The sequence below is a fragment of the Ahaetulla prasina genome, chromosome 12 (genome assembly GCF_028640845.1).
Source record: "Ahaetulla prasina isolate Xishuangbanna chromosome 12, ASM2864084v1, whole genome shotgun sequence".
In the NCBI taxonomy this organism is placed as follows: Eukaryota; Metazoa; Chordata; class Lepidosauria; order Squamata; family Colubridae; genus Ahaetulla; species Ahaetulla prasina.
The window spans coordinates 954,569-979,785 of NC_080550.1; the positions used below are offsets into that span (position 1 = coordinate 954,569).

The following is a 25,217-nucleotide window of genomic DNA, read 5'->3' on the forward strand; positions in this document are numbered from 1 at the left end:
ACTGGAAGCATCATAATAAAAGGCCTGGAACCAACTCGCTGGTGAGGAGGAATTAGGACGTGTAAAGAAAGAGGATAGCATCACCGACAGCAGAGTAAAATAGGGAAGTGGGAAACTTCAGCACCATGGCCAAAAATGTATTTATTCTGGTTCCAGAAGTGGGTGCGGTGCTTTCCAATTTGCATGTAGACACACCAGGGTTATTAAAAGGATGCTCACTTCACCCAGAGACTCTCAATTGGCACACAACTTTAAGACCTGCAGGTTCCTTTCGTAAAAAGGCATGGGAGTCAGGTTGCAGAAGAGAATTTGCTCAGTTGGATAAGCAGGAGATACTTAATAGTTGAGCAACAGAGAGAAAAAGAGTTAATGCAGTGTGGCTAGAAAATAAACTTAGTTTAGGCAGAAATAATGTTAAAGCTGTGTAATATTTTGTTTGAAGATCAGATTTGCAATGTTTGAGAGGCTTCCACAATTTCACTGAATGGAAACATCACTGCTCTTCCCTAAATAAATGGTTCCATTCTCCAAACAACAACAGACTTGGAAAACTTTTCCTTATGTTAATAGCAATCAACTTTGTGACAGACACACCCAGGATGTTAACTGGTTCCCTCTGGGACACGAGTAAACTTTTGATGAGACCAAGAGCCTATTGCATAATCTACATGCCTATTTAGATAACTGGTTCTTAACTGAGAAACATTTGATGTATAGACATAAAATTCAACTAGATTATTTTATTGACAGAGGTGACATTTTGAAAGTGATTGTGGAGGAAGTGGGCCAGGAAAAAAAAATCTGTCACTTGCATTAAGATAGACATTGGCTTCTTATGATGAAATATTGCAAGCGACTATGAAATACTAAAAATGGCTGCCTTGATTGAAGCTTCATGTGCTGGAAGGTTGAAGCATGTAAAATTATAAAAAGGTACTCAACATGTGGTTCAAAGAAAAATCAGGTTGGTTCTCTTATAATGCTTTTTAACTTATTGTAGAGGAGGATACTTATAGATTATTAGAATTCCAGGCATTTCCATTTTGGCTCTGAATCTAAAGTTTAATTTCAGCTGTTCAGAGTAAATATATAATAGTATGCATTATCTTCTACTCTGAATGTTTGAAATATAACCTTGAAAAAAGGTGATTTCATGCAGTGTCCTTTGGTAATAAAGCTTCCTTTGGGAACACGTCCAACCTTCAGTCATCAAACACACAGCCATGTTCCGGCTATGACATCAGTGGGGGATTTTGGTAGTATTTTTTTCAAGTTGCTGGAGAATGTTAATAAAAAGAAATAATGGTGATGGGTCATGTAATATGAATAAATAAATGCACAATGCCGCATACCGTAGGCCATGTAGGACTTATTCTTTTAATTCAAATATTCTTTTTAAAAACTCCCTAGATTGTATCTTGGGCATGCAATTGGAAGAGTTCAGCTTCTGGGGCAATCACCATGTTCTCCACAACTGCTCAAGAAATTTTGGACAATCTTTTCGTCTTCCGAGTTTATTCTCTCCTCATAGGGAGGAACAGAACATAAGAGGGCAGACCTGGAATTTCCAACCCATAGAAATATACCTTAAATGTTTTGAAGCCGCCTGGGAATTTCATATTGGGGTATGAATAGAGCCAGTTTGGTCTAATGGTGAAGGGACCGGTCAACTGGGGGGTGTATAGTTTCAATCCTGCCTGAGGGCACCAGTCAGCTCTCAGCCCAATCCACCTCACAGGGTTGTTGTGGGAAAATTATGGGAGGAGGACTATTAGATATGCTCACCGCTTTGGTTTAGTTTTGAAAAAAATAAAAATGGGTTATAAATGGGAGTAAGGGACACGGTGGCTCAGGGGCTAGGACGTTGAGCTTGTTGATCAAAAGGTCGGTAGCTCAGCTGTTCGAATCCCTAGTGCTGCGGTGTAACGGGGTGAGCTCCTGTTACTTGTCCCAGCTTCTGCCAACCTAGCAGTTCGAAAGCAGGTAAAAAAAATGGAAGGAGAAAAATAGGGAAGGTAACAGCGTTCCGTGCGCCTTTGGCCTCCAGTCATGCCGGCCACATGACCACGGAGACGTCTTCGGACAGCGCTGGCTCTTCGGCTTTGAAATGGAGATGGGCACCGCCCCCTAGAGTCAGGAACGACTAGCATGTATGTGCGAGGGGAACCTTTACCTTTACCTTATAAATGGGAGTGGGCCGCACTTGATGCCAAACATGCGTAAGAGTGTGTGCGTGTCCGTCCCCTTATTTTCTAGCACCGGGGCCCCCTTCGAGTTACCCAGAAGAGCCCTGCATGTCCCGCGCTCCTGCTTAGCGGCTCGGCCCGTGACCCGGGCAGCTGCCACAGCAGGATCCGCCGGAATTTGGGGCAAGGTGCAGCTGCTGTTTGGGCGGAGCGCGGGGGAAGCGTCTCCCTGCCCGGGAGGGCTCGTCCCCAAAGCCCCGGGCGGAGCCAGGCGGCTGGCTGCCGAGCACTGGAACAAGGCGGCGAGGAGGCCACCGTCCCGCCGGCAGCGGCCGCATTTCCGGCCGGCGTGTTCCGTGCTCGGGCGATGCGGCCCCATTGCGGCGACCAGCCCCCTCTCGGTTACCCTGGCAACAGCTGCACGGGGCAGCGCGGCGCCCCTCACGTGACCTCGGTGGAGATTGGCTAATCCGTCGGATTTGGACCAATCCCAGGGTGCCTCTCTCTCGCGCTCTCCCCTCCCTTCCCGTTTGCGCTGCCTGGGAGAGCCCCTCCTCCGCACGCACTCACGTACGCGCGCGGGCACGCGACCGCCGGGAAGAGGCCCGAGGGTCCTGGGACACGTCACGCGCGCTCCAGTCAGCGTCCGGGCTCCGCCTCGCCGCCTCGCTCCGCAGCCAGCCAATGGGGAGGCCCGTCTCATCGGGCCAATGGGGAGGGCTGGCTCTGGCGGCGGACGGAGCGGCGGTGCCGTGAGGAAGGAAACGGCGCTGTCGGGCGGCCGAGCGGGCTGGGCAGGAGGGCTGACGAGCGGCCGAGCCAGCGAGCCAGCGGCGGCCGGGGAGGCAGCGAGAGCCGCCGGGGAGGCGGAGGAGCCATGGAGCGGGTGGGCCGGAGGCGGCGACGCCGGCACTGCTGAGGCCCCGCCGCTGCCGCGCCGCTCCGCCCGCCGCCGCTGCTCCCTCAGGCAGGCGGCCGGGCCGGGCGCAGGCAGAGGAGCTGCGAGCAGGCCTCGCGCGCTCGCCGTCGGGCCTCCCGCTGCCACGGAGAAGAGTCGGTCGCCGCCGCAGCGCCGGGTAAGAACAACGCCGAGGCCTCCCCTCCCCCCCACCGGCGGCTAGGCCCGGGAGCTCTGGGGGCGCGCGGAGCACGTGGCCTGGGGGGCGGCGGCGTGGGAGGCCCCGAATCGAGGGCGAGCAGCTCCTCCGGCGGGGCGGGGCGGGGCGGGCAACGGAGCGGCCTCCGAGGCGGGGGAGGGGTCGCTCGGCCGAATGACAGCGGCTCCCTCCCTGTCCCGGCGAGGGGGGGGGCGCGATGCCGAGGGGGAGCTCGAGGTCACCTCTGCGGGTCCGGCTCTGCCGGGGCTTCCCCCCACTCAGAGGGGCTGGCGGGCGGGCGGGCGGGCGGCGGCTGGAAGCGCAGGGCCGCGGTCGGGGGAGGCTTGGCAGACCCCGCCATCCCCGCCCGGGGAGTCGTAAAGAGGCAGCTGCCGGGGCTTTCCAGCCCGGCGACGAGGAGGGCGGTGGGGGTGGCAGGAGGGGCTGCCTTGGGAGGATGGGGCGATGGGGTTGGAAGGCCAGCAGGACCGCGGAGGAGCCATCGAGCCGGGAGGTGGGGGAGAGCAACCTCCAAGCCGGCTGCAGGAAAGACGGACAGAGAGCCGAGGTGGGTGGCGCAGGTGAAAGGCAGGCGCGGCTCCTGGGCCCCGGGGACCCCCGGTCGGAGAAGAGGGTCTGCCACCGCGGAGGGAGGCGTTGCATTTTCCAGGGTTGGTGCGGTGAAAATGACTTGGTTCTGCTAATCTCCATTTAATATTTCATCATCTCTCCGCCAGCCTGGCTCTGCCTGAGTAGGGAAAGCAGCCCTCTGCCAGCAAGGCGGGCTGAACTGCATTTCTTTTCTTGTTTAATCTCTAAATTGCTCTGCCTCTTCCTTGGGCTCCCTCCTAAAACAAGAAATAAAAAGCAGCTGTATGTCTTCAAACAGAATTTAAAGCCTCCCACCCACCTCGTCTCTTAAGAAGAGGATTGATTACATGTTTAGAAAGGCAAATCATTCCGCCGCCCCCCCCCCCTTGAGGAACTGAGCCCTCTAATGCCCTCTGCCCTTTTCCCAGAGAAGGCAGCTGTCCTGCGAAGGATGTGTGCCTGTGGATTGAAAATCCGGCCTGTTCATTGAGGCACAAGGGCTGGTGTGTTTGGATCTGCTGCTCCTCTCAAAATCGTTGCTCTGTTTTGATAGTTGCAGGAAGGAACTGCAGTTCCCTCCCCCTCCTTTCCTATTTTGTACACAGATCTCCCTTGTCACAAGGAACATGGCCATAGAGGGAGCAGATCAGTCACTGTCTTTTAAAGCCAAATGCATCTCTAGGGATTGTTCTAGAAAGGGAATATGGACAGAATAGCCTTGCCAGGCAGGCAAAGAAGAGAATAACAACCAGCCAAGAGGATTTTCATGGTTGTGCTTGGAAATGTTATCAATAATGTTCCTAGAAGTAATTCTGCTCTTTCGAAAAATGGAGCCTGCCTATTGGACTTTGCACCTCTTCTTCCTTCTCTCACAGTTTTTATGTGTCTGTGGCCCTAGTTTTATTCTGGTTTTTGTTTCTTAATGAAATTCAAGAGACCCTAATTTTTGAAGAGTTTAAGTGTTCATAGTAAATCTTATTTTGACTATAGTAGATGGCTTATATCTGAGTAATTTTATGCTGAAAAGGAATTCTTAAAATATTAGAGATGCTGCTAGTGATTAAAGTAGATGAAAAGTAAGATTCTTTGACAAAGTCAAGAAATTTTTTACAATTATAGTAGGCATTGTGGGAGATTTGCACTCCGACTGAGCAGCAATAGGGCACTGCTCTATGCAAGGACACAACAATTCAAAGTCACTCCCTGGAGAATTGAGAGCTGTTTTAGGATATAGTTCTCTATGGAATAGAGATAGTCACATAGGCAACCGGGTATTTACTGCTCATGTAAACATTCTGCATTCTCTCTTAAAGGGTTAACTGGCTAAACCGGTTGAACAGGGCTGCATCTGGGAGGCTGGACTTGGGGACTGCCCTGGCTTTTGAACCTTATGCCTTAGGAGCAAGGTTAGAACACTGTGCATATTGTGGCTGCTGCATGTACAGTTGTGCTGAGTTATGGATAGTTGCATGCATAATTCAGTTCTCATGGCACGTTAAGGCTTTCCTAAAAGCATTTTTATTTTTTGAGAATAGATCTTTAAAGGCTTAAATAGAATAGAATTTTAGAATAGAATTTTATTGGCCAAGTGTGATTGGACACACAAGGAATTTGTCTTGGTGCATATGCTCTCAGTGTACATAAAAGAAAAGATACGTTCATCAAGGTACAACATTTACAACACAATTGATGGTCAATATATCAATATAAATCATAAGGATTGCCAGCAACAAGTTATAGTCATACAGTCATAAGTGGAAAGAGATTGGTGATGGGAACTATGAAACGATTAATAGTAGTGCAGATTCAGTAAATAGTCTGACAGTGTTGAGGGAATTATTTGTTTAGCAGAGTGATGGCCTTCGGGAAAAAACTGTTCTTGTGTCTAGTTGTTCTGGTGTGCAGTGCTCTATAGCGTCATTTTGAGGGTAGGAGTTGAAACAGTTTATGTCCAGGATGTGAGGGATCTGCGAATAGTTTCACGGCCCTCTTCTTGATTCGTGCAGTATACAGGTCCTCAATGGAAGGCAGGTTGGTAGCAATTATTTTTTCTGCAGTTCTAATTATCCTCTGAAGTCTGTGTTTTTCTTGTTGGGTTGCAGAACCGAACCAGACAGTTATAGAGGTGCAAATGACAGACTCAATAATTCCTCTGTAGATTTATAATGTAAATTATACCACACAATAAGGGGCACCATGACATCCTAGTGATGGCACATAGCTGCTTATGGGCTGCTGTTCTCACCTAAATGTAGATGTTAAAATAATTACTTTTTGGCACATAACTGTGGAGCTTCCCATTATGTGTCTTCCCCTCCCTTGGTTTAAATACCAGCGAGAATAATAAAGGGTAAGCTGTTTAGTTGAGTCCCAAAGGTGCTTTTTCAGAAGGCAACTTGACTTTGATTTTTCTTTGAAGACATTTCGCTTCTCATCCAAGCAGCTTTTTCAGTTCTGAACTGAAAGTCCTGTTGCCTTTTGAAAAAGCACCTTTGGGACAATCATAACTGGATGACTGAGACTGTGCAGATGAGATATTTCTCCTGTAAATTTCATATAGTACCAGTTTGCCTTGCTCAAAGGAGATGTGCTAATATTAACTCTAGGATGAAGATGAGAGACTGTTGTTACACACAGTAGGTAGCTCTAACTACATGGCAGAGTGGATGTTCCAGGTCTCATTAAGATAATATATATGTTCTGGGTTAATAGTATTCTTATGAGTATTAAAAACTGAATTTAAGCATTTCCAAATGATAAGATTTTGTAAAAATTACTGTGAAGAACTTAATAATTAATATTTTTAGTTTTTGCCCTTCACAAAATAAAATGTCCGCTGATATGGAAAATTCTGCTTTGATTTTAGGAGAGGCTTCTGTTTGCCAGGAAAGAATGGTTCCTTAGTGTGATCAGGCAGCATTAATCAGACCGTATCATTAGTCTAGTCTCTTTAAGGAAACCACATGTGTATATATATATACACTTGGATTTTATAAAGTAAAGGGAAAATGTGTCCATGCTCCATATAGATTTGCTTAATATTTTTCTCAAGCCTTTTTCTTAGCATTTGTAAACATACCATTAAAATACAATTTGTGTGTGTGGTACTGAAGGTATGTTTAGGAAACAAAGAGAAACCGCAGTGTCAAAAAGGCAATTTTGTATGTTAACCAAAAACAGGGACAAATAGGTTCAGAATATTTATTGCTACAGAACAGGGAGTGGAATAAAAAACTGCATTGTCCTTTGATTCAAACTTGATATCTGCAGTATTGTTGCTGCTGCTGTTACTGTTTTTTTGAAATCCATGTATGTGTCTTTTAATTGGTTTGCTGTATTCACTATTTTTAATGGAATAGATTTTCTTGCTGTGGTTCAGTTAAAAAAACTCTTAATGATAATCTTTAATCTTGCCGCTCTGTTCATGCAGTTTTCTAAATAAGCTTCTCTTGTCTCACCAATACTTCAGTAGCATTTTGGGGAAACATGAAATTTATGTATATTGCAGCAGCAGTTTAACAACAAAATGAAGCCCATTTGAAATAGATTTACTTACATTTTAATTGTGATTTAGAAATTGCTATCAAATCATATTTTAAAGGTAATACTGTCTTGCCAAGAATAGACTTAAGAACCACATTATAAATGGAATTTTAAAATTATTAGGCTTTTTCAGGGAGACATGTCAAAGTATTTTAATATCAAGTCTGATGAGTATAGTTTGGAATAAGTTGTTCAAGATTTAATCTACTGGAAGATATAAGGAAAATCAGACATGAGACAGTATGAAAAATAAAAGAAGCATAGTAAGGATAAAAATAATGTATTGACAGAGATAAAGCAAATGATTGTTAACATTTATGCTGGTGTATAAATACTATCTGTAACTTGAAGCCCATAGGACAAATCTGAGAGCTGGCTTATAGTTTTGTTTTCAATTTAGATGTGAAAGAGGTATGAAAAACATGGCTTTGTCTCAAAAACACTTGATAAATACCTCTCTTTTAAGAGGGTGGGGGGCGGGGAGTCCACAGTGTCTTACACCTCAAAGTGACAGTTCACAAACATTGGTGTTTAACAATTGGCCTCAGGGACAATTAGCTCTCTGAGGCGGAACTCAGTCAAAGGCTGGACTGGGGTACTTTCAGAGAGTAGCTGACTCATTAGAAGGTGGCCAGGTTCCTACTGAGTGATTGAAAGCTTCGGCTTATGTCCTAAAAAGCTTCTATATGCTCCTGTAGAGTGAATTCATTTGAAAAGGTTCCGTGAGGGGTTTTTAAAGAGAGTTGGTTTTTTCGTTGTCAATGTGTCCATTTTCTAAAAAGGATTTTTTTAAAAAAAATTGCAAGTATCAGTGATTCTCGGGTTAGCAACAGTGCTGATAGTCTATGTATGGTTGGTGGTTATTTCATTTGGGAGGATTTTCCCGGAGTTAGATAAGCAGAAAGAATATAGTCCACCAGAGTGAGGGAAGGCTTTCCGGTATCTTGTGTTAGTAATAATTGACTACATGTTTGCTTTGTTTTGTTTTGGGGTTTTCTGCTGTGGTTTTAGACCTCTGTAAACTTGGTTCATATACTGGTTGGATTTAAGAGAAAATGATGAGGCCTTAATTGTGAGGCCTGACCTAATTTTTAAATCTTCTTTTATAATACTATAGCATTGTTTCTTCAAGATATGTTTTTTCTTGAAGTTTTACTGTGACCTTTGATTCTACAAACATAATGTTACAAAACTAAAAGGATTACACAGTTTATCTTATATGAATGTCTTAATTTTATTTAAGTTGCTTTATTAAATTGAGAATTATAAGTGGAAATGATATGCTTTTCTTTTGAGAATATTGCTAATCTAATTTCTCATTTTCCCTTTGTTATAATCATATTTCATGCATTAAATATTGAAGAAACTATATTTAAACCTCTTGACAAATCTTGCAATTTCTTCGAAAGTTGCTATATAGATTTTAAACAGTGCTTAAATCTGTCCTTTTTCTAGCAAGCTGCTTTTTTAGCTCATTATGTGAGTAAGACTGTTCTGTTGGCACAGCTTAGATGAAAAATTGACACGTATGGGAATTCAGCAGGTACTTCCTCATAGCGATTGAAAATATGTCAATTTTTGCTGGTGGGAAACATGACCTGAGAGAAGCCAGATATTTTCCTCCTCCTCCTCCTCCCCTCCCCCTCCTTCCCCCCCCCCTCTTTCAGTGAAGTTCTTCATGGTTTTTACAGAGAAAAGTAAGCATCCACATTCTTGTAAGCAATGCCCCTGCCATCTGCCATTGGTTTGCTGCACTGCCCTTGGCATTTATGCGGTAAATTATTTATCCTCAAGGAGTCTGTGGGCAGACTCTTTCCTTCTTAAAAAAAAGTGGAGAAGATTCTGCTTGTATAAAACAGATCTGTTTTTAAGGGCAGGTATTCTTAATTGTTGAATAATATTTTTATAAACCTATCAAGCACTGTCTGAACACCTGTGTAGAACTGTTTAAGTCTTATAAGGATTATATATTTGTTGGAAACATTTCTTTTATTATAGATGATCCAGTTTTTAAAGTTTTTGCTAGAAAAAGGAAGAGTTGTGAACAAATAGGCTTTAAGGGTGGCAGTGAGAATAGCAACCTTGGATTTTCCTTATGATTAGAAAACACAGCAGTCATAAGAGCAGTGGCAACTTCATAACCATAGCCCACCAATAGTCCTGCTGCCTTTCATTGGTTGTGACTAGGAAAAGGAATGTTGTTAGCATTTGGGAAGGCTGTGTGCAGCTGTTGAAGCCGTGTCCCTAGTCATTGGGCAGGCTGCCCATGTGGAATAATGGAATTTACTCCAAAGACTATTCTAAGTGGTCAACTGGATGGCTGAGTCTTCACCCATTGTGAAGACATGCTTTGTTTATGCGTAGGTCACTTACTAAATCATAATTGGCTGTACTCATGAAATATGTTAAGTCCAACTTTACATGTTGGTTTAGAATGATGCGTGTACCATATTGTGCAATTGTTTAAATCAGGGGTGTCAAACTCAAAAGCCCGGGCTCCAGACGGACCGTGGGATACTTAGATCTGGCCCGTGGGGCCACTCTGGAAACAGCGAAGGACTGGCCTGCGGTGCTTCTGCCATTGAAAATGGGCTCCCAAGTTTTGTTTTCAGCTGCCATGGCCTCCTGCAACCCTCTGCCAGCGAAAATGGAGCTTGGGAGCCCATTTTCACTGGCAGAGCGCTCAGGCCACCACAGGCACCCCTGACAGGAGTGACCACCCTGGTCATGCCCCCCCAAGGTCAAACACAACCCTGATATGGCCCTCAATGAAATCGAGTTTGACACCCCTGGTTTAAATAGATTCTATGTCAAAGAACAGTAGGCTTAATGGGAATATGTTTCACGTAGTGCATTCTGATGTCCTTTGGAGAAATTCCTTTTAGACCTAACTGCATGATTGCTTTCATAACTTTTTCACTGGGTAGTTACATAAAATGAGGATGTAGGATTATGTTTTACATATGTAAAATGGTTTAAGCAGAAATACAGATACAGAAATACAGATCTAACTATTATAGGAAAATGGTGGCAGGGAGGGTTGGGGAACTCGTGTGGAAATAATGAAATCATTTGTTTCATCTTTCATTTAAATTAAGAGCTATAAATACTACATATGAGAGCCCTCCAGCACCAGAGTGAAAGCCTGCATGTTTTTGCCAAGGGGCCAAGCAAATGCCTCTGATAAGTCTGCATACAGGACCAGGAGGCCACTGGCTCTCCTGCTTAGGTCCCCTGGCAACTGGTAAGAGGGTTAGGGGGCATTGTTTTTGATTCTGGAAAGAGAGGGCATCATGCAGTTATCAGAACTGGCAATTCTGAATAGAATTCTTCGCTAGAACATGGACATTTTTAAAAAATGAAAGTAGATTCTACCATTCTGCTTCCCAGTTAAAAATATAAATCCATGGCAACCCTTTTGTGTTAATTTTATTTAGTCCTGATAAAAGTCATTTGCCTATAGATTTTGGAGTGGTTTTCCTAGTTCACATATTGTTTGCTGAAAATCAATATTATTTATTTCCTTGCTACTGTGTTCTACTCTAGTTCACATTTTTATTAGTCTGGAGTATATGTGCACTCTTCACATGTACGTATATATGGTCATGGTTGCTTTCTATGTATTAAATAATACAATATTTCAAATATTTTAGGCAAACTTTAGAGATGTTTTCTGGTCTTGGTTGTTTTGAGTACAATCTGAGGGGCCGGGATAGCTCAGGCAGTAGAGAAGCCTGTTATTAGAACACAGAGCCTGCAATTACTGCAGGTTTGAGCCCTGCCCAAGGTTGACTCAGCCTTCCACCCTTTATAAGGTAGGTAAAATGAGGACCCAGATTGTTGGGGGGGCAATAAGTTGACTTTGTAAAAAAATATATACAAATAGAATGAGACTATTGCCTTATACATTGTAAGCTGCCCTGAGTCTTCGGAGAAGGGCGGGGTATAAATGTAAACAAAACAAAAAACAAAACAAAAAATATCTGGAGTTTGATCCAATGATTGGTCTGTGTGACTGGGAAGTATAACTGGAAATATGGGGTCTGGTTAATGGCTGCTGTTCCTTTGACATGGCTGTGATAAAGCAATCATTTTGGAATTGGGTATTCAGAGGTTTGTTCCAGAGGCAGACTGATAGGATAACTGATTATGTGACACCTTGGTGACCACACACATAGGTCCCCCCCCCGATTTCTCTCTAATTTGATCTTTCAGAATGCAGTGGTCCATTCATAGGCTTTTTTTTTCCTTGGCTGTCCATGGTATTCTCAGGCATCTTCTCCAACCCCAAAGTTCAGAAGTATCAAAATCGCTTCTTCAAAATTCAGTTTTCGTGTCCATTGTTTGCATCATTTTGAGCTGTACCTTTCTAACTATGGACACATCATAGCATCTGAATATTTTTTTAACAAGACTTCCATTGTTGCTCTACCAAGTGCTGGCCTATGAAGTGTTTCTTGACTGCTTCTTCCTTCATTATTGCTGGTGGATCCTGAAAAGCAGAAGCTTTCTACCATGTTGATAGGACAACTGGATAGATTAAGTTCAGTATTCAGCTATGAACATAAAAATAATTACAGACCAGTCCTTCTTTCTTAGTAAAAATTACCTGAAAAGATTAAACTGAAGATCAACCAGATTGATCTATGTACTGCATTCTGATCTTCTTGGAGAAGATTTAGTAAGTTTTTTTAATGTAAATGTGACTTGTAAATTCTAAATTTTAATTATTTCTTTAAATAAATTGTGCTGGAATAAGCAAATGAATTATGATTTCACATGGTTAATCCAACCCTTATATAATTCTCTTGCCCCTCTTTCTCCTTTGGAGTATGGACTTTTGTTGTACTGGTGGGTTTTATTGTCCAGTATTTTCAACATGTCCTTGATAGATTTTAGTTACAAGTGTTGCCATTAGTTTGCATTGTTACTTTTTGGCTTTCATGCTGAAGCCTTAGTACTGTAATCCAGCAACTGAGAAAGAAAGTCTAAAGTTTGTAAATTGATTTCATTCATTTTGTAACAGTTATTTTTAGCTGAGACATTGAAACATTGATTCCAGATAAAATCTTTTTTGGTTGATTTTAATGTTTCAAAAATCAATATTGTAAACATTGGTATGCAATCGTGTACTGCCTAAAAAAGCATCAGCCACTCTTGTGTTGTTAGAAGAAAACATGATGGAGATGCCCTTATAGTCAACAGCATTTGAGTTTGAGGGAGATTTTACCTTACTTTTTATGGTTCTAAACATACTTTTAACACAGGTAATTTGCTATAATTACTGTTTAGTTTATTATGCTTTGAGTTTCTGTTGTGGCTTTAGTACAAGATCAAATAACTTTGTTTAGTATCAGGAAGTCTGACCCAATAGATTTGCTATAATTGCAGCAATAATTATCTGTCTTTGAGTAGTAAAGATCTATATTGGATCCCAGGAATTTTATTCTCCTAAATCTCATCAGTTAAATGTGAAAAGGCAATTTTACCACTCTTAATAAGTCATGTTTGTATTGTGTGGGTATGAGGGCTTCATTTGAGTTCAGTCTGTGCAAACTGGTGTCCTTACACTGTTAGCTTCTAAAGGGCTTTGGCTGTAAATGTTACCATATAATATTGTTGACAAATTAGTTTTATATACAACAATCATTTCAGCAATCTTTAAAAAGGAATAATCTATGATCATAAATTGTGGCTCAGTGCCAGTTTAGGTCACTAAGGGGCTCTATTTATTTTGAGAAGAAAATCTAAGAGTAGTGTTAAAATTCTGCTTCCCGAAGTGTCTTTAGAAGGATGGAAAGGCAGTATTTGCATTTTGTCATGCAAGATAAGTTTATGCAGAACGAAATGCCTGGAGAGAGAGCACCAGTCAATCACAAGTTCCTCCTGCAGCATGTTTAGCAGCTTTGAAAACTTCTGCATTCTTTCTTCATGAGTCATGCCTGCTAAAGTTTGAAATAAGTAAGAGGACATGTAGATACTTTCCAACCAGCATTATATTTTAGATGGCTAAGGTTGAGTTAGCAGAGTGAAATCTGCTGGAGGAAACAGTAAACCCTCTTTATTATTTATTCAGTTTGGTTCCCAGAGCGAAGATTCTCAGCTTTATAGTGTACTACAATTAATTGTAGCAAATTCTGACTGATACGTTTTATTTATTGAAATAATGTTGTAGATGCCTACTAGCCAGTGAGGTATGTTGTCTTAATTAGGCTTAAATATTGTGCTTATTGGACGAGGACAAATCTTAAAATTGTCCCATGAAAAGCTGTATACATAGAAGTCGCCTGTGGATCCTTTCTAGGACTCTATTTTGGCCCCTCTATCTATACATAGTAATCTATGGTACATTAAAATATTTTTAATGAATGTGATTTATTACCTAATTGCAATCCTGAGTGAGTCTTGCCTAGTCTTGATTTTCTTCTCTGACTATCTTTTACTGTGACATTTTAATAGTCCTGAATTAATCTGCTCTTTTTTATTCACTTTTAACAAATCCTTTTATTTGGTTCAGTTTCTGATGAGTTGTTTATGGAACTATGTCAGGTCCTAGAAAAAAAACAAATAAACCACTTCAGATGTCTACATTCACATATATTAGTTGCTGATCTAATCTAAGGTATTGATGAGTATTAACATAATTTTGACGTATGTCAGACTTGTTTGACACTCCTATGTGAAATCTGTTTAAAAGTTTTCAGCAATATATTTGTGTAAGGAAATAACCATTTAAACTGCAAGTCCTTAAGCAATGGAAATGTTTTCTAGCCCAATAATTTCAAAATCATCTTAATATCTGGTTCAGTGCCGTATGTTGTTTTAAAAAGCACATTGCACATTCACTAGCTGCTTGTCTTTGATAGGGAAATCACAGCTTTAGTATATTCAGATAGTGTGCCTCTTACATTAATGCTTAAAATATAATTGTAGCAATTTGTTCTTAAGCTATTACTGATCTTAGGCTGTTTGCATCAAATGGGAAAAACTAGTTATGAAGAATATACCTCAAAAATAATTGTGGTAGTTATTTGTCAATTTTGTTATTTTGTCAATTTGCGAGATTTGTGTTGAAGCATTCTATCAGCCATACTGCTAACGTTTCTGCATTGTGCATGTATTGTTATGGGGTATAATTTTTTCTGAACTGTATTTTGCCCATCTCCCTCCCTCCCTCCCTCCCCCTCTCTCTCTCTCTCTCTCCTGTTGTTATGGAAACTCAGTCCAATGTAGCAGTGATTGCTAACAAGTGCTAGGTTATAGTGCCTTTTTAAAATGAAGATGTGTTAGTCATGTTGCACTTTTTTGGCCATGGAATATTGCTGTTTTGGAAATGTTCTTCACATATTGTAGCATGATTGCAGGTCTTCCAGGATCTTTCGGAATGTAATGTAAATATTTTTTACAAATAGTTCTTTTGAGTAGAAGAATTGCATTCCTCATGGGGTCTTAAAATTTCTATAGCATCTGTTGAGTGGGTTTCAAATCTTGTATTTTAGATTTAGGTAGCTAACAATTTTATTAGAGATATTTTACTTCTGTGTGATGGAGTTCTTTCAGAAGATTTTAATATTTTGAAATGCAGACGTTCACATTTGTGTACATAAAGAAATACCTTTTAAAATATTTTATAAAGCAACAAATGGTTATCTTATTGTCTGCCTTGTCCTTAAAAGCTTGACACTTCTGTTCTTTATTTAAAATAGCCATATTGTTAAAGAATATTTATGCTAAAGGAAAATGAATTTCTGCTCCCTTCATCTGGCTTTTCAAGGTTTTGTTTTTTTTAAAGCAGTGAGTTTGCTTTAGTCGTGTTCTTACAGATTGACAGAACTGGCCTTATCTCCATTTAGTAGCATAGATAGGCAAACTGCGACCTAAAAATAAAAGGAATCTTACACCATAAACCAAAACAAAAATCAGGAAACTTGTCATCCTTAATTTTGAGGCTCAGTTTCTATTTCCATAAGTAAGTGATGAGAACTGCGTTAAGACATAATCAAAATTACTTAATGTATCCATTGGCTGCCACTTCCCCTCCCCCGACTCCCCCAGCTGTTCTAAATGCTTTCCTCTTGATGATAAGATGTTTCTAAAAACCACATTCTTGTGGGAATGTTCAGAGTCCTCTGTTTCTTTTCCAGCACAAAAATAGCTGACAGAAGAGACATTGGCTTGAATTAAGCAAGTTCCTTACATATGGCCAAACGCTTCTGTGCATGCAAGGGCTGGATTCTTTTTGAATACGGTTGATGTCCTGCATTGGAGAGTTTTTGAAAGCATTCTTCCTTCTTGGAGGGACAATGGCAGTAGTGGAGCTGGCAACTGTGGTCATTCTGCATCCTTTCTGCTCTGGTATCACTAGTTTTTGAGGGTGTGGTAAATAGACTATTATATAAATGACATTAAATATTTGAATTGGTTGCCATTTTTTTCTAAACTTCCATATTCAGTGGATGGTTTCTGAACATTTCTGAGTTTCTGTGTCATGTTCTGTGTCATGTTCAATGCAAATTCGCAGATTTCAAGCTTATTATTTTGTATGTCAACTGGAAAGATAGTGTATTTTATCCCAATATGGGATAAAACTTTTAATACTTTTAACAGCAAAGTTGCCCATTGTAAACAGGCCATTGCTCTGTGTGGCATTTCTGGCTAAACAGTATTGTTGCTAGTCTGCTGCTGAATGTTTATGCACTTTCAGTTTTTCCATAAGTGAACAGGTTAATGATATTTGATAGGTGGAAAAGATGTAGAGGGAATGGGGAAGAAGAAGCAAAAAGGATAGGGTTTACTTGTAAGTTATCTTCCTTTTTTACTTTAAAGTTACATAAAAGATAGATTAAATTTTAGGAAATATGTAGCATTTTGCAGTAAATTTCTGTGGTTGCTACATTTATAAATTTATGTTGAATCCAAACCTAATATTGTTTAAAGTATTTTTTTTCTGCCCATTTCAGAATATAGGCTAGGGTTGCTGGAGCTTTCCAGCATCTTCCATTTGCCCCCAAAATCCTGTTTGCATGTGAAAACAAAGCAGAACAAATTATCTTGTAATAAAAGCAGTAATATATAGTTTTACATATGGGCATTTTTTTCCTTGTATGTGGGCCAGGAAGATCCATATACAAACTTCAGCAAGCAGCTACAGCAGAGTAGGAAGTTAATTTGCCTGAATAGTTTTTCCCACAGATTTTGTTTTAATTAAGGGCTGAAATTCTAAATGGTAATTAAATTCTTAACTAAAATAATAAATTGCCCTAATGGTGATATAGGAAGGATTGTATGGGTGTCACAATTAAAATGTTGAACTGGTACCTGGGTCTAGGGTTATATTCCTCCCGAAGCATACAGCTCATTAGCTTGTTTTAGAATATGTTAATTTGCTCTAAATGATCATTATTAGGAAAATTTGTAAAAATCCTATGGACTTTTTGAAGGAAGACTCAGATAAAAATATGGTAATCAGGGATGAAGGTTAGTTTTGCCATCCTACTGTAAAAGTTCTGTGAAGTTTGCACAATGGTGCCTATACAAGTAGAATCAATAAAAAGTATCATTTTACTTGCTTTGTTTCATCTCTGCGTCACATGCTGCCTCTTTCTGTTTAGAATTGCAAAAGATCCCTGTGGCAGCTCACTGAAATAGAAGCGGTAATATTAGAAAGGCATTTTCTTTTCAGGAGAGCACTTAAAAAAACCCCCAGCAGTCAGACTCTTTGCTTTTTATTTCTACATTCCCTCTCCATCTGTTCCTTACTTTACCCGGTGCCCTGAAAGTTCACCCACCACCTGTCCCTAAAATGAATTCTCCTTTCGCGTATATTCCAATTTAGATTGTTTGACATTGTTTGGTGGCTGCTGATGTGGTTTTACTTTCTGAAAAAGGCATTGAAATGGAATCTTTTGTCATTGTCCTTCTGGATTGGTTTGTTTTGCCAGGTACTCCACTGGTTTAGTTTTTCAACTTCAGAGATTTTTTACTGTTATATTTATATTTCTAATGTTACTCAGTACTCTTAGAAAGTACTGAGCCATTTCTGTAAACTAGTTGGTTCCCCCCCCCCCCCACTTTACATTTTAAAAGTGCTCTGATTATTGAGAGGATTGCAAATAAAGTGAATAAGCAAAAACACGTTGCTGTCAGTTGAGAAAAATCAGGCCACATTTTAAGTTCCAGTCAAGCTGATTTATTGCTCATGCCTATATATGAGAATCTAGTTAAAGAACCATCAGTATGAAATTAGCGCTCCATAGACTTACGGAATTCAAGGGGGCCTGGACTTGGAATTCAAGGGGGCCTGGACTTGGATTGCTTGTGGAAACGTAAGGACTCCAGACTGATTCCTCTCTTGACTTTGCCCCCAGGCTATGCTTGTTTCTCTCCTACATTTGCATTTGTAAAAATTCAGAGTTTTTTGACATGAACAAGTATTAGTGGCTTAGTGAAGCTTTCTAATTGCCTGTTCATATTACTATAGTAATTGTGTCAGGCCTGTGTTGTTGAGGTTTGTTTTTTTAAATAAGTATGTGCTTTATCTGCCAGATTTGATATATTTCTAATTATTGTCTTTGGAGTGTAAATAAACTTCAACTTCATGTGTGGCTTGTCACCAAGATAAAAACTTTCCTCCCTCAAATAAACAGCATTCTGTTTAACTAACATACTACAGTATGGTTACACCTCTCATGTATTCTTCCAACGTTTCTCTAACATTAGATGTGGTTTTGAGGTGCAAAGTTATGGCCATTTCCCCTAGTAATCTTTCGCTGATACGAACTCCACTCCATGTTTCTGCAGTCTTAGCATTTTAGTCTTAGTTCTAGTACAGAGTGCCTTGCTTTTCCTGCAGAGATACCTATGGTTTCCAGGTAGGCTGCCATCCAAAGGTATTTAGAAGACCAAATGCGATTAGCTTCATCTGGTAAATGATATCATGTCAGACAATTATTCAGCTATCCAATTTCATTGCTAAAATTAATATTTGATGCATCCTTTTATTTATTGCATTTACTAGATAGAGAGTGCTGCATGTCTAGATGTTGACTATGTGCTAAACGTACAAGTCTCCCTTTTTGAGGTTTGCCTGGGCAAACTTAAGAGCAGCTCCCTTCTCTGCAGTTATGAGTCATGACTTGTTCTAAAATGGTAATACAGAACCCAGATATTCCTCTGTGTGAGCTTGTAGAATACTGCTTCTCTATTTAAAAGCTGCCATAAATAGTTTAATTTTAAGTGACACCTTTACTTTAGAGGTGGAATTTGAGCTAGTTTTCAGATATTCTTTACATGCTTCTGTTTTGAAAAAAAAATTCTCAGAGCAAGCATAACAAGTATAGTAAACAAGTTTCATAGATTTGTGAATTGCAAATTATCCCAACCTATAAACTTGCTATAAGATTAGTGTGCTACCCTTGTCTTTCTGGCACTACAGAGCAGAAATAATTTTGTCTTATATATGTGCATGTGTTTGCACATATACAAAATTTTAATTGTACTATCCTGTCAAGTAATTTGTTTGAACCTTTTGTATTAATGGAGTTTTGGAAGAGCTAGACAAAATGAAATGGAAACAGAATTTAAAGGAAAATGTCTATAATTTAAGTCTGCGTTTTTCTCTGAAATATTTATGGGGCTATTTTTGTCTTTCAGAATATAGCACTGCTTGCGGGATACCCTTTTGTTGGATTTTATCTATGTCCAGCTAACTGCTGCTTTCAGCTATGGAATCGGTAAATATTATGCTATTATTTTTTAATGCATTTTTGCCTTTTTCAGTGCATTTTAATTTAATTTTTATTTAATTTAATTTAATTTTTAATTTAATGCATTTTTGCCTTTTTCACTTTACATAAATATGATTTAAAAAAAATTAAAGTGGGTAATGTTTTTTCATGGCATTTCAAAATAAGTCTTTTTAATGGTAAGTAGCTCAATTTCTGCTGGTTGTAGCACAGGATAATGTCTTCAACTTGCTCAGAAATCATAATTTTATACAGAATTAAATATAGCAAGCTGTTTTTACTCTCTGAGTCCTTCTGCTAATTGCAGTCTAATGTGAGATTGGTTGTTCTCGTCTTAAGTCCTCTTGTCAGGAGAGAGCTGTGTGTGAAAAGGGTCTATCTACCAGCACTTGCTACTTGCTGCAAGTGACCAACTGACCAAGTGTTGGATGGCAAGGAAGTTTTATGCAAGGTTGTGCATCCTTGGCTCAGTTGTGTTTGTGCAGAGTCTTGTGCCAAAGATTAGCTTTATTCACACATTTGAACAGAAAAAAATCAGGGCAATGTGTGAAAGAGACTCCAAAGTTCTTTACTTTTTTTCTGAAGTCTCTGCCAGTTACTATTAAGCGATCACTAACTTGCGAAGAAGCAACTGAAATTGCTCCTCAGAATATTGAACGTGATTTTTTTAAGGAGTTTCATTACAGTGCAACAGCCAAAGAGCAAGAAGTATGGTGTTCTAAGTGTGGCTTGTGCTGTAGATTTGTGCCTGCCTCTCCTCCTTTCCATCCATTGGAATCTTTGTAAAGGTTATACATTAACCAACTTTTCAATTCTGATTGAGATTCGGCAAGGAGAGGCCAGCTGAGTGACTTGTTAGTGAAAAGGAATGTTCTTTCCTACTAGCACTTCTACTAGGAGAGGTTCGTGTCCTTCAGCTCGGCTAAAGACCAAAGTTCTCCTGTTGCGCAAAGCCTGCGGATCAGGGTTTGCCAAGAGCAGGGCCCCTAAAGGGTAATGTTTGAGGATAGTTGTCACCAGAATGGTGGTTGGCATTTTGTTTCTTACATATAGCTAGAAAACATTAATCTCCCAGCATCTTTGCAAGATAAAGAATTGTTTTCCTTCTGCATTTGGAAAGTTCTGTTTCAAGTATGTTCATATTCTAGTCAATAGCTGGAGTAGCTATCACTAAAAAGTAATTATTAGAAAATGTGATCTGTTACTGAAATTGATATGCCAGAGTAAAAGAGTAAAAGGCTCTGTGTTAGGCCCATTAGTTTCCAAGTTGGGCCTATTAAATCATGAGCTGTGGTCTTTGGTCCATAGGTAACAAATTGGCAGCATTGGACTCTGTCTTTTGATCTGCTTCTCAGCAACTCTCTAAAAACTGAACAGAATTGGACCAAGACTTGGGAATGAGGTGGGGGATAGCAGCAGAAGAAAATGAGTTAGAAAGAGCTGGATCTGGCTGGACTCTGTGGAGAAAAAATATCCTGGAAAAAGGAAATTCTGATAGGATGTCCACAAGAAAGGCAATTTGGCAATGGCTTTGTTGCTGAATCCTTGATAAGCCCCCTTTCCCTCTTTCTTCTTGGTTACGAGACTCAGGAAGTGGTCTTTAGGGTTGGAACATCTTTATGAGGTTGTATTGGCTTGTGGAAGGAATAGGCCATGCTTGTCCAACAAGGGTTGGCAGATAAGATCAGTGTTAGTCTTGGGTATCTCTCATGGCCGGTTTGTTTTGGGAGACATGTCCAACAGTGTAGCCCATGTTTTCCACACAAGCTCTTTTGCCTCGTCAAGACCCCCCTTCTTATGAATCTCTGCTAAATGTACTATTTTTATTTTACTCTGATCAAATAAATTATAGTTGTTGTAGCTTTGACTTACATAATAGGTATGAATTTGGGGACTCTATTAATGTTGTATGAAACATGTTTAAAGGACCCCAAAAGATGGGTATCAAACGCTATTTTACTGTAAGTGTCACTGCACATATTCAACATCTCGGATGGCATATGACATTTAAAGATGAGATTCCTGTGAACATAAAAAAGATTAAAACTGTTACTTAGAGCAGAGGTCTCCAATGTTAGCAACTTTGCTTGTGGACTTCAACTCCCAGAGTTCCTCAGACAGCTTTGCTTTGAATTCTGGGAGTTGAAGTCCACAAGCCTTAAAGTTGCCAAGGTTGGAGACCTCTGACTTAGAGGGTTTACTTTCATTATCCTAGAGAGATGTCCCTTTAATTGAGTCATCCAGTGATGTGCACACCTGTAATCCTTTACCAAATTCCCAGTCTATATTCATGTCAATGGTAATTTCAGCTGCTTTTCTGAATTTTTAGACATGGCAGACTATAAGAGATTTTTGGACAATATAGGTCTGGCTAATATATGGAGACAGAAAAATGGCAATTCCAGAGAATATACTTACTGTTCCGAAAGACATAGGCCCCTGTCAAGAATAGACATGATTTGCACTGAAGATGCTAGAGATACCAAAGACTATAGCAATAAGGAAACTTTCTGAAGCTATTAAACTAGGAAAGTTGCCTAAGTCAGTTGGATTATCAGGTTCTTATTATAAATGTATTGAGGATGAACCTGTACAAAACATGATGAACATTGTAGTACAATGAGGAAGGATGCCTGAGTGTTAGAAAGATGCCAGTAAAATTACTAAAAAAAGGGCAAGATTTGACTTTAAAGAGAGACTATAGGATGATATCATTGTTCAATAAGGATTACAAGTTGTTCGCACTGATTCTAGCTGATAGGCTGAAAATAATTTAATGGAGGGTTTTACCAATCAGATAATGCTAGAAATGTATTGGACATTTTGGAATATTTGTAGGTGCATAACAAAAAACAAGCCAAATTGATGTTGGATGCAGAGATTTCGATGGGTTTTCTTGTTCAAAGTTTTGGAAGATATGAATTTTGGAGAGAATTATAAAATGGGCAAGATCAATTTACACTTCACAGAAAGTATAAATGGAGATTTAACAACTCCTGTGATATACAACAAAGAACAAGACAGGGATACCCACTATCTCCTATCTTGTTTATTTTGTTCTTGAAATACTGAATAGAGATGTTAGATGAGGAGAAGCTTGTGCAAGTAAAAATTTAAAAAGAAACTTATATATTTAGAGCTTTTGTAGATGACTTTGTCTTGGTTCTGGAAGATTCTTTAAAGGGAAATGAAACATTAATGGGCAAATTAATTTGGTGCATTAGCAGGCTTAAAGATTAATAAACAAAAGATATAGTTGTTAACAAATGTGAAAATAGAAGAACAAACAATTGATGAATAAGGTGTGTTTTAAGATTGAGAAGAAAGTAAAGTATCTGGGTATCATTATCACAAATATGAATTGTATGTTATCTGAAAATAACTATATTAAGACATGGAATGATAATAAAACAGATATGTTAAGATACAACTGTCATTGCTGGGGAATATTTCTATAATAAAAATGAATGTCTTGCCTAGAATCATGTTTTTGTTCTAGACAATACCTGTTTTGACAACTGATGCACCATTTAAACAGTGGCAGAAGGATATATCTTAAGTTTGTGTGGAAGGAAAAAAACATGAGTTAAATACAAAGTGCTATAAGATGCAAAGTAGATGATTGGGTTTACTTGATTTGAAAATGTGTTTTTGCAGCATGCTGTTTGGTTTTGATATAAGTGGGTGCTGCTGAGAACTAGAAGGCTTTTGGAGTTAGAAGAGCATGACCCGAGATTTGGGTAGCATGGATATTTTTGGTACAATAAGTCAAGTTTAATGAGGATATAAAAACATTCTGGTAAATGTGCCACATTGAGAATATGAAATGGATACAAACTGAGGTTGTGCCTAAAGCACCTTATGGATCTCAGCACAAGAAGCAGCATTTCATAAGTGAGAAATAATAGGCAGGCATTAATAATAGGCAGCTAACTTATTGTGAGATACTGTCATTTTGTCGAGGGGAATCAAAATCAAGAGAAGAACTGGTAGCAAACGGTTATAGTTGTCAGTGGTTTTCTTATTTACATTTATTAGAAAGATTTAAACTAGACAACATAGTTCATGATTTTGAACAAAGTAAGGTTGAATTTAAAGCAGAATTGTGTACAAATGATGAACATGTGGTTGCTAAAAGTATAAATTATGAAAAATGAAATGTGAAGAGAAAGAATCTGTGATAAAGTGGGCTAAAAACTTTTGGTCATAATATACACAAAAGAAAATATGGCCCTGAAGGGACTGAAATTTATACTTTATATGTATAATCTTGAAGACAATTTTTATAAAATGATATACTGTTGGCATATGTACACTGAAAGCTTATGCACCGGAAACAAATTCCTTGTGTGTCCAATCACACTTGGCTAATAACAACAACAACAACAACAACAACAACTTCATTGTCATTGTATGTATATACACAGTGTACACATACAACGAAATTCACTTAACACCCAAAGATCAGGTCCAACAAACATAACAATCCCCACCCACCCACCACAAATTCCTCACCCCTAAACCACCCATACATCTACACAACAGACCAAGTAATGCCAAACAGACCAATAAAGAATTCTAATTCTAATATGTCACCAGAGAAATTGTCTAGAATGTATAAAGGCAGTTCAAATTTATATTGAAAATATAAACAACAAGAAGGGACATTTTATATTTGGTGGATATGTAAAAAAGCTAGAAAATTTTGGATTCAAATACACACACTGATTCAGAAGATTTTAAAAATTAATATACAATTGAGAGCAGAGGTTTTTCTTTTGGGATTGATGGACAAGCATTTGGGGAAAAAAGTTAGGAACTGTTTTTGTACATGATAATTGCAGCAAGATGATTGTATGCATGAAGATGGAAAGCTTGTACAATGCTGTGTTTTGTGATGTTGAATGCCTTTATAGTGTACTCATATTTATTTACTCAGGGGTGAGGTCCACTGAGTTCGCTGGGGCTTGTTGCCTCACAAATGTGCTTAAAATCGTAACTGTATTCTTTTCCACAATATGCCAACTTGGGTAATGAATACAGGCCACCCCCAAATATTTAACGCAACAAGAGGATGGTTCATTTAAAGTAAAGCTGCTCTTGTAATTTTGCTAGTTGTAATGAGCCAGTTTGCTGGCCTAGAAAGCAAGATGGTGAGTTCTAGTCCAGCCTTAGGCATGAAAGGTGGGTGGGTGGGTCCCTCCTTTCAGCCCTTGTGGGGTGGTTATTATGGTGAAAATAGGAGGAAGGAGGTATATTTTGCCACCTTGAGTATAATATATTAAAAAAGGGGAGAGGGATAGAGGGATACTACTAAAACTAAAAATAGGAAGAGCAGGAAACCATATTTGTTACATCAAACCTGGGCATTTTACTGTTTGCGGGCCACAACTGGCCCTTTGACTGTCTGCCTGGCCTGCAGGGGCACCAGGAGCAAGCCCTCCTCCCCAGTGGTTCTAGTTTCTCATGTGGCCCCCTCGGGAAGATTTTACATGGATGTTACATGGACATAGTTCTTTAAGAAACGCTGAGTCAACATATCTCGGTAAATAAAGATTTGGGACACTGAAATGTTGTTTTTCAAAGAGCAGCTTTCCTTCTGCCAATTCGGTTTCAGTGTAGTAGTGACATTCCCAGCTTCAGTTGGTTTTAACGTTCAGCATTACACTCTGTAGTAGAAGTAACTTTAGGGAAAAAAATGAATTAAACAAGATGATCACTTACATATATACTCTAGGTTCATATTTAGCACTTCTTTTCATATCACTATAAAAAAGGATAAATCCTTGCATGTCACTTTCTAAGCTGAATGTGTCAGAGAGGATTAAAATCATATGTGATAAGTTAACCTTTTAGTGATTAACACTGTGTCTGGATGTGCTAATTTCATTTCCTTTCTCCAGTGGCCCAGCTAGAAAGTGGAAGAATCACTTTGGCCTCCTATTTGCAATCCTGGGCATGTATACAGTGTTGTTTCTTTCTTTATCACATTTGTTTCTTCTGACTTCTTCTAATCTAAATTAACAAATAATGGATGAGGACGTCCTGCATTCATA

General features: G+C 39.6%; 1 protein-coding gene across 2 annotated transcripts in view; it reads left to right on the forward strand.

Annotated features, from left to right (window-relative positions):
• Positions 1-2,912: 2,912 nt before the first annotated feature.
• The window catches only part of ANKRD11 (ankyrin repeat domain containing 11), a 134,309-nt gene continuing 112,004 nt past the window's right edge, over positions 2,913-25,217 (forward strand). The window contains exons 1-2 of one of the 2 annotated variants that reach the window (XM_058155079.1): positions 2,913-3,262; positions 19,070-19,149. The gene's annotated coding sequence lies outside the window, so the exon portion shown is untranslated. The remainder of the gene's footprint in view (positions 3,263-19,069; positions 19,150-25,217) is intronic. The other variant, XM_058155080.1, reaches the window with a different exon arrangement.